Source organism: Rana temporaria, chromosome 3 (genome assembly GCF_905171775.1).
Source record: "Rana temporaria chromosome 3, aRanTem1.1, whole genome shotgun sequence".
Classification (NCBI taxonomy): Eukaryota; Metazoa; Chordata; class Amphibia; order Anura; family Ranidae; genus Rana; species Rana temporaria.
In genome coordinates, this window is record NC_053491.1 from 156,238,881 (window position 1) to 156,250,576 (window position 11,696).

Here is an 11,696-nt window from a genome sequence, read left to right on the forward strand (position 1 = left end):
AGGAATGAATAGAAACGGAGGTAGGGGGGTAGGAGACCTGGACTTGTGGAGTGCCCTTGAGCCATCTCCTTATATATAAAGGAGGTAGGCATTAGCGCCAGACAGTACACCACCTCGGCGTAAAATAGCAGGTAAGGTAGGAAGGGGAGTAGAAACCTGCTGAATATTATGGGTCTAGAACATCTGAAGAGAGGGGGGAAGTGGGGAGGATTAGGGAGAGGGGGGAGGGGGGAGGAGGGAGGTTACAGAGGGAAAAAATGGTTTGTCAAAAAAAAGAAAAAGATTCTCCAGTTGATCTGCTGTCTTCAGAAATAGGGGGAGGAAGAGACCCCCGGTGCATACTAGAGCCTGGGTTCTTTTCATCCCTGTACAAAGGAAAGAAAGGAAGAGAACATGAAAGGAAAAAAGAAGAATGGACTCGATAAAGTTAATAACGTACAATGTCAGAGGGCTAAACTCTCCACAGAAGCGACATATGGTGCTACGGGAATTAGAAAGGAAGGGCGCAGAAATAATATTTCTACAAGAAACCCATCTGGCATTGGATGCCAATATCAAATTATATTCTAAGAAGATCCCTATATGGTATTACGGAGATTCACCCACAAACAGGGCAAAAGGGGTGGCAATTGGCTTTGGAAACAATGTTGGCTTCAAGATTGAGATAGGAAGGTCGATCCTGAAGGCAGATTCCTGTTCCTGAGAGGAACTATATCAGGCATAAAATACACCTTGGCAAATGTACACTGTCCCAATAAGCACCCTAAAAAATATCTGCTAGAGATCTTAAAGGAACTAGGTGAATTTAAAAAAGGCTACCTAATACTGGCTGAAGACTTAAACTTTACTATGGATAGCAAATTAGATTCCACTTCCGGGCTGTAGATAAATAAAAAAAAATATCAAGAAGAGTAAAAGGAAAACTATTTGAACATCAATTAGTAGACGTCTGGAGGATTCAACATCCTAATGTAAAAGACTTTACATACCACTCAACGATACATGAAATGTACTCCAGACTGGACTACATATTGATTGAACATAGAGCATTGGAAGTAGTTATGGAAACATCAATAGAAATAGCCACAATATCAGATCACGCACGAGTGACAATAAAGCTAAAATTAAAAATGGAAGTGATGGGGAGAGGAGCCTGGAGAATAAATGAAGATATAATTGAAGATCAAGAAGTAAAGAAGATAATAGAAACAGAAATGTACCAGTATTTTCTGACCAACGACACACCAGAATTGAGTAAAGCAATAATTTGGGAAGCGCACAAGGCATAAGGGTCCAATTGATAGCTATTGGGGCCAGAAAAAAGAAAGAAAGAAAAACTAATATGCAAAAAATCTTAAAAGAAATATATGACTTGGAACAAAGACATAAGAGAAACGTCAAAAAGGAAATCCAACGAGCCTTAATACTAAAAAGGGAATTATTGAAAGATCTAATGGAGCAGGAAACAAGAAAGGAGTTCAACAGAATCAGAAAGGACAGATACAAAGGAGGAAACAAGCCTGGAAAATACCTTGCAAAAATGCTAAGGCGCAATAAGTCACAAAATTATATAGAGAAGATAAAGAATGGAAGAGGAGAAATGGTGAATAAAACAGCAGATATTGCAACAGAATTCCAAACATATTATAGTGCATTATACACAATTAGAAAGGAAGATACACATAAGGAGAAGGAGAAGAGGAAAGGAAAAACACAAGAATATTTAAAGAAGGCAAAATTGCCAAAAATACATGAAGAACGCCTGACAGCTTTGAAAGCAGGGATTACACAGGAAGAAATTATAAGAGCATTAAAAGAAACACCCACTGGGAAAAGTCCTGGACCAGATGGGTTCACCATCAAATATTATAAAAAATTTCAGAGCCAACTGATCCAGAGACTATGTGATTACTTTAACCAAATAGGGGAAGAAGAGGAAATGCGACATGAATCTCTAATGGCCCACATCACTATAATACCAAAACCTGGGAAAGATCAGACATTATGTTCTAGTTATAGGCCTATAGCATTACTAAATGTTGATACAAAATTATACGCAAAAATCCTAGCCACTCGATTAAATCACCTAATGCCAGATTGGGTTTACCCAGACCAGACCGGGTTTATACCTGGAAGAGAAGGTAGAGATAATAGTCTAACAACTATATTACTACTGCAGGAAAACAATAGTGCAAAATCCCCAGTCTTACTCCTGTCAATAGATGCAGAGAAAGCATTTGACAGGGTAGATTGGGGATTTATGATGGATACGCTCCAACATTTGGGATTGGGACACTGGATACAAAATTTGTACAGTAGACCAACGGCAATGGTCAAGGTTAATGGTAAAATGTCATTGCCCTTTGAAATGCATAATTGGACTAGACAAGGGTGCCCGCTCTCGCCACTTCTATAAGTAATATCGTTGGAACCTTTTTTGTCATCTCTGCAAAATAATCCAAAAATAAAGGGGGCGAGAATAGGGGAAGAAGAACACAAGATAGCGGCATACGATGACATCTTAATGTACATAACTAACCCAAGAGTGACCCTGCCAAACATAGCTAAAGAAATAAAAAAGTACGGAGAACTTTCGAACTTCAAAATAAATCCTATAAAAACAGAAATTCTAAATATAGGGGTGGAGAAAAAAGTACAGTACAGTAGATGGTCTGTATCTTCCTAACTTGATCCCTCTGCTAAATGAGATAAAAACAGATTTAAAAAAGAATATATGGACCCAGTAGGATACCATGAGGCCCTACACCTAACAAGGGTGACGGACTCGAAATTGGGTTAACATGCACGCACTTTGACCACGCGGTCTCTAAAAAGAGAGGCAAAGGACTAACGGTGCTGGTTGAGCGGGCTAATCCTCTCACTCCCTTATAGGGAGTCCCTCTGCCCCGTTGGGCTTCAAAGCGGAGCAGATAGGGCGGGCTGTGTGGGAGGACCCCCTCACACACCCGCCATTGCCACCCGGGGCATGGAGAAAGGTGGCAGATTGCCTCTGGGGGAGGCCTGCCTACTCCCAACTCCTGCAGTCCGGCTCCTCTCTCGAGTACACGCACAAAATACACTTTAAAAAAAAAAAAAAAAAACAATGCTGATAAAATATATATATGGAAAAACAAAAAAACAAGAGTACATTTTGCAACACTAACAAGAGGAAAAAAACACGGAGGACTAGCACCACCAGATATAAAGAGATATTACAAGGCCACGATCATTGCACGAATGGTAGAATGGGGAAACAAACACAAAGAGAATGAAAAAAAATGGATTTGAATGGAAAATATCATGAGTAAAACAGCACTTCACAAAAATGTTTGGATAACACGAAAGTATAGAGTGTTGGATGTAGACACGCACGGACTAACATAGAACGTCTTCAAAGTATGGGATTTAATACACAGACAGAATAAATGGACCTACAATTCACTTTTAATTTCACTCACGGAAACAAATTTTTTTATACCGGGGAAAGGGACCCGGTTGGGAAATAAAATGGGGACTGCACAAATAAAGGGCATTATAGAACAGGGAAAGATAAAAACACTCTTGGAGATAAAAGAAAAAAACAGGTGGGATATCAACTATTGGGAATATCTACAACTAAAACATCTGATAAACTCAATACCCACACCTATAAGAGATGAAAAGAAATTAACTGCACTAGTAAAATTGGTTTATAATTAAATTTGATATGTAAACTCATAGTAATATAAAGGAAAGAAGGAAGAAAAAAAGGAAGAGAAAAAAAAAAATGAATGAAGTAAAAGATAAATTTATAAAACAGTATACAGAAAACCACAAATGATGCGAAACCGAAGAAGAGACAATATTTATGAATAAATGAAATCATGAGCAAGTCTCTTGCTGTGGTTGAGTCTGACGTGGTTTTAAAAAAACAAACCAAAAAAAAAACAGAATATGTGCCCTTTACTATGTTAATTTTGACCAAATATTAATTTATTTTACAAGCTGGAATTATATTTATTATTTGGTGTTTAGATATAAAGGGCCAGATTCACAGAAGAAATACGCCCGAGTATCTACTGATACTCCGGCGTATTTTCAAATTTGCCGCGTCCTCAAACCAAGATACGGCGGCTTTTGGCTTCGATCCGACAGGCGTACGGCTTTGTACACGCTGGGTGGAGTTCGCTTCGTTTTCCGCGTCGGGTATGCTAATTAGCTTTTTACGGCTTTTTACGGCGATTCACGAAGGTACGCGCTACCGTTGCATTCTCTTACGTCGTCGCTAGTCAGCTTTTCCCGGCGTATACTTAGAGCTGCTATTTTGTGGCCTATATTCAGACTTGCCATGTTAAAGTATGGCCGTCGTTCCCACGTCGAATTTTAAAAATGTTTTTTGCGTAAGTCGTCCGTGAAGAGGAAAGGACGTAACTCACGTCGACGTTCAAAAAATGACGTCGGTGCGACGTAATTTCGCGCAAAGCACGGCGGGAAATTTCAAAACGGAGCATGCGCAGTACGTTCGGCGCGGGAACGTGCCTAATTTAAATGATCCACGCCACATTTGAATTAGGCGGGCTTGCGCCGGAGGGATTTACGCTACGCCGCCGCAACTTTACAGGCAAGTGCTTTGTGAATCAAGCACTTGCCGTAAAACTTGCGGCGGTGTAATGTAAACGCGATATGTTACGCCGCCGTAAATGTCTGTGAATCTGACCCATAAGGCCTATCTAGAAGCCACGAGGTCCTGCAGAAACCTGCTGGCTATTAAATGCTACAAGAGTACATGTTTTAGTAGATGTTCAAGAATAACATGCGTTTTGGATTTTTTTTACGTGTTTTTACAGAAAAAAAAATGAGAATCAACCTTTAGAGGGTGGAAAATTGCAGCATGGCGTTTTTTTTTTTTTTTAATGCACCCAAATGAATACATGGGTAATTACCTAAAGGCAAATAGGTTGTTCAGTTTGCAAAGGATTTTTTTTGATAGATTAGTAAATGTGGTGAAGATTCACTTTGCAAAGATACCCAGGAATGTACAAAGAAAATGAAAAACAAACAAAAAAAACAGTGCTTGTGCTTCTACATGTTTGGATGATAGAAGTCAGAGGTTTGCCTCATCCATTAAGCTAAGGGAAATTCCCCTTATAAAGTAAAAATTCCCTAGCAAAGTGAACAGCCTACTTGTCTTTGGTAAATCAACCACCATGAGTTGATCTAGTCAACAAACCCTGAACACAACTTATCTTATCATGTTCTACATTTTCTACATGTTAAACAATCCCTGTTGTAGGCTACGTGGGTACTAGAGGCTCTATTGTTCTGCTTTATAGGAATAATGAGTTTAATATAAAAGCTAAATAAAAGATTTAGAAACTCCTTGCAGTTTCTATATATAAAGAAAAAAAAGAAGGATAGTGTAATAAAGTCTATAGAATCCTATGTGATTGCATGCTGGCTCCAACTATTAGAGCTGAATTATAGCCAGATAGAAGAGACACAAATTAATTTGTACTGCAGACACCTTCAACCACTCCACTAACCAAAGGATGTTGGCTCTGGGCGGTCTGTGACCCACTGAAAATGATAGCACAAAAAGCAAAAGTGGAGCCACTCAACTTATGAAAGTCCAAATAAATGTATCCAAAAAATGGATGATCCAGCTTCTGCTCTTACGGGGTTTCACTTTATTGGGAGCTTTAGTCATGTGTGAAGATTGTAGGGTAAAGCCCCATACACACTCAGTTTTCCTGCCGATTTTTCTCTTAAGGTTTACCAAAACCATGTAGTGCAAGGGCCTGCCTGATTGCATACAAATTGAAACTCTGAAGGTTTGACCTCATATTAGATGGTTTTGGTAAACCTGAAGAGAAAAACCTGTGTCTTGTGAAGGATTCAAACCAGGGGAATCAAGCTTCAGCTAATTAATCTGATACAAAAAAAAAAAAAAAATCAAGACCCATTTAAAAATGAATCACAAAGTAAAAAATATATAAAAAAATATTAAAGATGTGCAACCAGGCCTGGATTTCCCACAAGGCCACCAAGGCCAGGCCTCGGGGCGGCAGGGCACCAAGGGGCAGCAGCGGCGGCATCGAGTCCCACAACGGCCGGAACATACAGTTAACCTCCCTGGCGGTATCCCCGAGCGTGACTCGGGGTTGGTTTTCAATGCTAAGATCGGTATCCCCGAGTCACCCTCGGGGTGGACGTGCAGCGGCGCGGCTTACCTTTCGCTGGATCCACAGGCAAGTTACTCACCTTGTCCCTGGATCCAGCGATGCCATCCCGCTGTGTGAGCGAGCGGGTCCTCCTCGCTCGATTCACAGTGTCCCCGTGTGCCGCCGATCTCCGTTCCCTGCGACGTTACGACGCACGGGGGCGGAGAACGGCGCCAAATTCAAAAAAGTAAACAAACACTTTACATACAGTATACTGTAATCTTATAGATTACAGTACTGTATGTAAAAAATACACACCCCCCTTGTCCCTAGTGGTCTGCCCAGTGCCCTGCATGTACTTTTATATAATAAAAAATGTTCTTTCTGCCTAAAAACTGTAGATTGTCCAAAAGTGTCCCTTTATGTCAAAAATAGTTTTAGATCAGCTAGAAAACAGCGATAATAAATTATAATCACTTGCAGAAATGTGCGATAGCGATTTGCGGGGAAATTCGTCATAAAAAAAAAAAAAATAATGACAGTGACAATTCTGCAACTGCAAATTTCAGTGATTTTGAGTTGATTACATTATTGAATAATTTTTTTATAATTATATTATTATTTGTTATAATTATTTATAATTATTTATTATATTATAATTTATAATTTTGTTTTAAAAAAAAAATCATACCCGGGATGCCTACAAGACTCTTGCTTGGTCAGATTTAAGTGAGTTATTTCTAAAAATTACAGGCCTACAGTATAAAACGCCAAATTTCCTTGCAAAATAATTGTACCGCTTTTGGTACGTAATTCCAGACAGAATCATACCGCCAGGGAGGTTAAGGGCGGTAAGTTGCTTTCTAGCAGGACTAAATGTAGTGTGTTGGAATCCGCTCGCTCGTCAACAAGTGATTGTGGTGATGTCGCCAAAATCATTTTCTAAAATGTGTGCTGCCATCCGTCCTCCCCTCTCCTCCCCACATACCTCTCTCTGCTGGCTCTGTCTTCGGGACTTCGTCCTCCCCCCGGCCGCCAAGTCTGTCTCCTGTCCCTGCTGCCGATGTACACAGTGAGGGGGGTGAGCTGTGCTCTTCCCATCTCAGCTTTGACAGGAGTTCTAGCACAGTGCTTTTGAGGTGACAGGGTCAATAAAGAGAATCTGTCACCTCCAATTGCTATCACACATTGAATTGTTTTCTCCTGTGTGATAGCAAAAGTTAAGTGAAAAAAATAATAAGAAAATTATACAAAAATAAAAAAAGTAAATGACACGCTACAAAAAAAAGTGATAAAAAAGTAAAAAAATAAAAAATAAATTTGAACTAACCGTGCTGCCCCTGCCACTCGGTTGTTATTCTCTGTTGATTTGGGGGGGGGGGTTATGGTTTGGTTGGTGGGGAGGGTGTACATTGCAGAACCTGGCCTTGGGGCGGCAGGGAGAGCAAACCCGGCCCCGTGTGCAACATATTAATCATTCTGTAACTACAGCAGACTACGTTACTTCACCCGATCTAAAATATGTAGACATCTTAAAATACAACCAGCCTACTGTTATATTAGTTTAATTGTTTGCACATTTTTTTTTTTATTTCAGTTCTGCTTTAAGCATAAATGCATACATGCTAACCGTGGCATCCAATCACTGATAACATAAGTCTGCTAAATTGCTTTATAGATAGGGAGGAAATATTGCACCAGATGCCATTTACCTTACTATATTTGCATTTTTTAAATTATATTATTTTAAAAACAGCAGTTTTGTACTTGTAGCAGATGCATTGTCAATGGCATTTGTGTCTCTTGCTTGAAAGCACTGTTCTCAAAGTATTCCATGTATCATTAAAGAGTTGAGTGCACTAAATTACATCTCTTAAATGAAAGGTCATTCTTTAATAATGAGTGAGCCATCCTTAAAATATTTATAAACTAAATGCAGACACTTTTATTAAAATGGCTGATTTCTCTCTTGTTGCCTCTTATGTTCTGGTATTCTCTAATTATTCATGATACCAGGAGGTACATGTAGTAAAGTCAGGCATTTTAAAACGCAAAAAAAGTCATGTCCTGCATTAAAAAAAATGGAATGCCGGCCATAATTAAAATATAGTAGTGCTGTCAAACGATTAAAATTTTTAATCGCGATTAATCGCATTAATGTCATAGTTAACTCACGATTAATCTATCTAATTTATGACGAATTTCCCCACAAATATCGCACAATTCTGCAAGTGATTATAATTTATGATCGCTGTTTTCTAGCTGATCTAAAACCATTTTTGACATAAAGGGACACTTTTGGACAATCTACAGTTTTCAGGCAGAAAGAATAGTTTTTATTTTATAAAAGTACATGTAGGACACTGGGCAGACCACTAGGGACAAGGGGGGTGTGTATTTTTTACATACAGTACTGTAATCTATAAGATTACAGTATACTGTGTGTATTGTGTTTGTTTACTTTTTTGAATTTGGCGCCGTTCTCCGCTCCCGTGCGTCGTAACGTCGCAGGGAACGGAGATCGGCGGCACACAGACACTGTGAATCGAGCGAGGAGGACCCGCCGAGCGAGGAGGACCCGCCAAGCGAGGAGGACCCGCTCGATCACACAGCGGGGTGGCATCGCTGGATCCAGGGACAAGGTGAGTAACTTGCCTGTGAATCCAGCGAGAAGGTAAGCCGCGCCGCTGCACACTCTGCACGTCCACCCCGAGCGCTCCCGCGTTAATCGTGCGATAAAAATATTGACGGCGTTAACATGGGTTTGCGTTAACGCCGTTAATATCGCGTTTAACGCACAGCCCTAAAATATAGATGTATTAAATTTTGAAGGGGTTGGAGACTGTCACCAGGAAAACAAAAGCTGCCTACAGGTATAAAGATCAGTCATATAGACATGCCTACACATACCTGCAGAAGCTTTAAAAAGCTTACAGATATGGCCAAATGATGAGGCTTTGTGACATATAGCCAGATTCAGGTAGGGCGCCGCATCTTTAAGGCGGCGTAGCGTATCGTATTTACTTAAGTAAGAGAGGCAAGTACTGTATTCACAAAGCACTTGCCTCCTAACTTACGGCAGCGTAGCGTAAATGGGGCTGGTGTAAGCGCGCCTAATTCAAATGAGGATAGGGGGGTGTGTTTTATGGAAATGATTGGTGACCCGACGTGATTGACGTTTTTTACGAACGGCGCATGCGCCGTCCGTGTACATATCCCAGTGTGCATTGCTCCAAAGTACGCTGCAAGAACGTATTGGTTTCGACATGAACGTAAATTACGTCCAGCCCTATTCACAGAAGACTTACGCAAACAACGTAAAATTTTCAAATTTTGACACGGGAACGACGGCCATACTTAACATTGGCTAGGCCAGCTATTTGTTGGAATAACTTTACGCCAGAAAATGCCTTACGTAAACGGCGTATCTTTACTGCGACGGGCGCGCGTACGTTCGTGAATCGGCGTATCTAGTAATTTATATATTCTACGCCAAACTCAACGGAAGCGCCACCTAGTGGCCAGCGGAAAAAATGCACCCTAAGATACGACGGCGCAGGCCGTCGTATCTTAGCTAGGTTTAAGTGTATCTCAGTTTGAGCATACACTTAAACTTACGACGGCTTAGATTCCGAGTTATGTTGGCGTATCTACTGATACCCCGGCGTAACTCTTTGTGAATCTGGCTAATAGAGAGCTTAATTTCTTTCTCATTGGAGTTGATTTACTGCTGAAAAAAAAGCTGTTCACTTTGCAAGATTATTATCCTTTAATTTAGTGAATGCAGTGAAAATTCACTTTGCAATGAATACATAATCACTTCCTAGGAAAATCAGCTTGCAGGTTTTTTTTCCCAAAGCTTAAAGTGGTCGTAAACCCTTATAGACCACTTGGCCCTACAGGTAAGCCTAGATTAAGGCTTACCTGAAATTTATCCTAAACCTACACGGTTAAGGAGATATTTGCAGAAAAGACTGAACCGAAGTCTGCGGTGCATGCGCCCTGACAGCTCCCTCGCGCATGCGTAGGAGTGACGTCATCGCTGCTCAGGCCAGTCACAGCGTTGGAGCAGCGATACCCAGAAGTCACTCTGGGTATCATGGTGGCGGCAGAGGAGAGGAACGAGGGTCGCTGCGGGGGCTTCGATCACAGGTAAGTAATTCATAATGAGCTAGTATGCTATGCATACTAGCTCATTATGCCTTTCTCTTGCAGTTTTTTTTTTAGGAAAACGTTCAGAGGGTTTACTTCCTCTTTAAAGGGGTTGTAAACCCTCATCCTATGCAGTAAGGTGAAAAAACACCTACCAGTGACCGGCCTTCCAGCCCCCCCTGTTTTACTTACCTGAGCCCTGGAATTTCACAAAGCAGAGACATACTCTTCCTTTGCCCAGGATTCTCTGCTCTTGATTGGATAGATTGATAGCAGCGCAGTCATTGGCTCCCACTGCGGTCATTCAAATCCAATGATGCGGGGGGCGGGGCCGAGTGCGGCATTCGAGTCTACGGATGCTGAATGCTGGACTCGGGAGAGCTCCCGCAAGGTAACACCACGGGAGAGCGCTTCTCCTAGGGGGTTATCTGATGCAGGGGGGAGCCATGAGAGCCACCGAGGGACCCCAGAAGACAGTGTCCGGAGCCACTCTGTGCAAAACGAACTGCACAGTGGAGGTAAGTATGATATGTTTGTTATTTTAAAAAAAACTCAAACATTTACAATCACTTTATTTGAACAAACTGAAGTTAGAAGCTGATTGGCTACCATGCACAGCTGCTTCAGATTTTGCACTCTCTAGCCTTAAGTAAATCAAGCCCTCAGAGTCAAAGCATGCCCGTCGCTTCATGTCTCCTGCATATTGCTTTTGGCCAATGAGGCTGCCCAACATGTGCCACTAGTAATGTGAGAAGGTGGGCTTTAACAAAAAGCTTTAAAATGACTCTTATGCCTCGTACACACGGGCAAACATGTACGATGAAAACGGTCAGCGGACATGCCCGCCCGGAGATTTCTGTATGATGGCTGTACACACCATCATACAGAAATCCGCGCGTACACGATATGCGGTGACGAGGCCGTGCCGTCGCCGCGACGATGACGCGGCGACGTGCGCGGCCCTGGAAGTTCAATGCTTCCACGCATGCGTCGAAGTCATTCGACGCATGCGAGGGATGGCGGCCGCTCGGACATGTACGGTAAGTCTGTACAGACGACTGAACATGTCAGACGGGCAGGATTGAAGCGGGCATGTTTCTAAGCAAGTTTAGAAACATTTGCCCGCTCGAAAACGGTCTGGCGGGCAAATTTACACTGGAATCCTGTCTGATCGGCCATACACACGACCGAACATGTCTGCTGAAACTGGTCCGCGGACCAGTTTCAGCAGACATGTTTGGTCGTGTGTACGGAGCCTTACATCTAGAAGTTTTGCCTGTCAGAATGGCCCAATTCTCCATTCAGCTGCGTTTATAGGCTTTTTGGATAGAGTAAGGGGGGGCTGTTACCCCTGTCAGGTTTCTGTGTCTCATTTGGGGAAGAGTTCCCTTAATTTCTTAGAAT